We start from the raw sequence: 4184 nt of genomic DNA, 5'->3' as shown, positions 1-4184 counted from the left end.
GATGTTTTGGATGGATCTAGTGTTGGGGACATGAGAGGGGTCTGTGTGTCCGCATAAGAATGTCTATCCTCTTCAGGGGACTCTGCCCCCTCTGCCAGTGTCACTCCCTCTGGCAAAGTCACTGGTGGACATGCTTCCCCAGTAGTCTGTCTCACCATTGGAAACTCCATGGAACTGTCTACCTCTGAACCGGAATCATGACGCAGGCGCAAATGGTCCTGATGTCTGTGGAAAACACGTCAGTCAATCAGCTTAACAACATAGGAGACTGGACCACTCTGCTCAAGAATAACCCCAGGTAGCCGTTGCTAATTGTTTCTCACATAGACATTGTCATCCGGTTCTAACTGTTTCTCTCCTGCATGTTGATCATGTCTCTCCTTCTGCTTTTCCTGTTTTCTCTCCACTTTTACCTTCATGTCCGGGCACAGCAGGTCCAATCTTGACTTAGGCCTATGCCCCATCAGCATCTCTGCGGGAGTGCGTGCTGTCGTAATCTGTGGAGTGAGGCTTTATTAAACAGGAAACGTGAAAGCCGGGTACTAAGAGAGTCCCCTGTCATCCGCTTCAGGCCTTCCTTCACTGTCTGAACAGCCCACTCAGCCAAACCATTGGATGCTGGGTGGAAAGGGGCCGTCCGAATGTGACAAATGCCATTCTGCCGCATGAACTCACTGAACAGCTCACTGGTGAACGTCGGGCCATTATCAGTGACCCGAGTGTCAGGCAACCCGTGGACTGCAAACACTTGCCTGAGTTTGTCTATAGTTGAGGGGGCTGTGATGTTGCTCATGACGTGAGCTTCGATCCATTTGGAGTGCACATCTACCATTACAAGAAACATCTGTCCCATAAAGGGGTCAGCAAAGTCCAAATGTAGCCTAGACCAGGGGTGGACTGGCCACTCCCATGGGTGCAAAGGAGCTGGTGGTGGCATGTTCTGATTGGTCTGACATTCCATGCATGATTTTACCTTGTTCTCCAGATCCTGATCCATTCTTGGCCACCAGACATTGCAAGGCTTTTCATTCGAGACACCCCTGGGTGAATCTCATGAATTTTCTCCACAATCTGTGAATGGCCAGGGGGAGGCACGATGACCCTCACCCCCCAGAAAATACAGCCATCCGGCAGACTCCATTCTGTCTTGTGTTTGGCATAAGATCTCAGTTCCTCTCCTTCCACAACTCTGGGCCAAACTTGTAAAAGAAAAGTCTTGTCTTGAGACAGGACTGGGTCCCTCTCTGTCCATTGCTTGATCTGGGTCGCCTTTACAGGTGTCTCCAGCAGCCTCTCCAATGAAAACACAGTCTCTGGAGGCACATATGTAGTAACAGGCGTCTCAGGTAAAGGGATTCGACTCAGCGTGTGCATTATCCCCACCCCCTCTGTACAGGATAGTATGCTGGTAGGCTGACAATGTGAGACCCCAACGCTGTTTCCTGGCTGAGGCTAGCGGTGGGATGCATCTGGTCTCCCTAAAAAGGCTCATCAGTGGTTTATGGTCTGTATAAATTGTGAATGCAAGTCCATGGAGGTACTGATGTAAACGTTTGACCGCAAAAACAATGGCCAGACCTTCTTGGTCTAGCTGTGAATATCCCTTCTCAGCAGCCGTCAGGGTACGTGAAGCAAATCCAATAGGCTTCTCTGAATGGTCCTCCATTACGTGTGAGAGAACTGCCCTGACTCCATAGGGCGAAGCGTCGCATGAGAGGGCGATCTCCTTGTCTGGGTCATAGTTAACGAGCAGCTTCGCTGAGTGGAGAAGTTCTTTCACTTCCTTGAAAGCTTCCTCCTGCTCTTCACCCACCACCACTTAGTGTCATTGTGAAGCAGTTTATACAGTGGGGCCAAAACCTTTAGAGGTCCGGAAGAAACTTGCCATAATAATTCACCATGCCCAAAAATGATCTGAGTTCAGTGACGCTCTTGGGGCTTGGGGCCTCCTTGATAGCTCTCACTTTGTCCTCCACTGGGCAAAGCCCCTCAGCTGTGATCTGGTGTCCCAGGTAGGTCACACTCGGAGCCAGGAACACACATTTTCTGTGATTCAACTGCAGACCTGCATCTGAGAGTCTCTTCAGCACCTGTTCTAAGTTAGCCAGATGCTTCCCCCCCACCCTCCCCCCCCCCGTGGCTCCCGTGATCAAAATATCATCAAGATACACTGCTACGTGCGGAATCCCCTTGAGCAAAGAGTCCATTGTCCTTTGGAAAATGGCGGGGCTAGACACCGCTCCAACCACCAGGCGACTGTACTTGAATAATCCCTTGTGCATATTGATGGTGACGTACTCCTTTGAATCCTCGTTGATCAGCAGCTGTTGGTAGTTGTGGCTCATATCCAGCTTTGTGAACAGCTTATCCGCTGAAAGGGTTGAAAACAGGTCATCCACCCATGGCAATGGGTACTCCTCCAGCTTAGAGACCTGATTCACCGTAAGCTTGTAGTCCCCACATATCCTCACCGTTTTATCTGCCTTCAAAATTGGAACAACAGGAGCCACCCACTTGGAAAACTGGACGGGCTCAATGATGCCCAGCCCCTGTAAGTGTTCCAGCTCTGCCTCGACTTTGCCTTTCATGGCAAAGGGCACCAACGCGGGCTTAAAAAAACATGGTGTGGCCTCAGGGTGGACATGGAGTTTCAGGGTCACGCCCCTCAGTGTACCCAGCTCATCCCTGAAAACATCACTATATCGCTACAGAATGTCCTCTGTTGTGCGTGCATAGTTAATTTCATGCCAGTTGAGCTGGATTTTGCTAAGCCAATTGGGCCAGAAGACTGGGCCCACTGCCCTTAGCTATCACCAGCCTGGCTTCAGCCTTCTGGCCCCCGGCTGAAATATCCACATATAACACCCCTAAATGAGGTATGGGCTGCCCCGTATCGGTCCTGAGTTGGAGCTTAGATGGTCTGATGGGAGACAGGTTGGATCCCCATGTCCTCCTGTAGGTCTCTTCACTAATGACCGATGCAGTAGCCCCTAAATCAACCTCGAACTTAATGGCCTTTCCCTTGACAGTGACTGTGGCATAATATGGTTCAGGTGGTCCCTCATCCGTTTCCATCCCAAACATGTTGTAGGCACACGCTGCCTCTCCGTCTGCTTCTCCTCGGTGGTGTGTGGCTGCCTGAGCCTGTTGAGCTTTCCCCTGCCCAGACTTAACCTTACCCTTTATTCTCCTGCACTTTTTAACCAAATGTCCCTTTTTGCTACAAGGATAGCAGACAGTATCTTTGAATGTACAAACATTTGCATAGTGCGTTCCGCCGCACTGAAAACATTCCCCCGACTGTTCCTGTCTACCAGTCTCCTCCTGACTTGGTGCACGGCCGCCGACTGTGACCCCCCATATCCTTTCTGTATATCCTTGGCATTATCAGCAGCCATCTCCATGCCTTGGGCAATCTCTAGAGTTACCTTGAAAGTCAACGGTGGGGTTTCCCCCAACAAGCGGCATTGTGTGGCGTCATTATTAATGCCACATACTAATCTATCACGGAGCATGTCATCCAACACGGCTCCGAAATCGCAATGCTCCGACAGCTGCCGAAGCTCAGTCACAAAATCACCCACAGACTGACCTGGCTTCCGGACATGGCTGTGAAACTTGAACTATCACTGAAGGCTTCGGATTGTGGTGGTTCCTCACAAGCTTGACCAGTTTGTCGTTTGGAATTTCTCCTGGTTTCTGCGGTGTAGCTAAGTTCCTTATCAGTTTGTATATCTTTGCCCCACACACACACTCAGGAGAATAGAGCACCTCTTAGCCTCCTCAGTAATTATATTAGCACAGAAAAAGTGGCCTAACCTTTCCTCGTACTCCAGCCAGTCCTCGGTCCGCTCCTCGAACTCACTGATATTTCCACACATGGCCATCCGAATGCGAGGCTCCTCCTGCTCACAGCTCCTGATCGAAAATGGGGCCGACCCGTCCACTAAACCGGTTTACCTCGTCGCCAAAAATATGTGGTAACTTCTACTTTACAAAAGATCACTCAACAACTTGACGGCCAAAAGAGCATCTTTATCTGGGACGGCAAATGATGTTTACAATACAGAGGCTTCCAGGTACCTCGTGCGGCCTGGGTGGAGGAACTATATACAATGCAAACTGGGAGTGTAACAAGCAGAAGTAATAACCCCACCAACCCCAGATCCCGCCTCTTGCTACCA

General features: G+C 50.3%; 1 pseudogene; it reads right to left on the bottom strand.

Moving 5' to 3' along the window:
* Positions 1-308: 308 nt before the first annotated feature.
* On the bottom strand, positions 309-3887 carry LOC132406213 (uncharacterized protein K02A2.6-like; annotated as a pseudogene).
* Between the last annotated feature and the right edge of the window lie 297 nt (positions 3888-4184).

This window comes from Hypanus sabinus, chromosome 1 (assembly GCF_030144855.1).
Source record: "Hypanus sabinus isolate sHypSab1 chromosome 1, sHypSab1.hap1, whole genome shotgun sequence".
NCBI lineage: Eukaryota > Metazoa > Chordata > Chondrichthyes > Myliobatiformes > Dasyatidae > Hypanus > Hypanus sabinus.
This window is presented reverse-complemented; position numbering and strand designations above follow the sequence as displayed.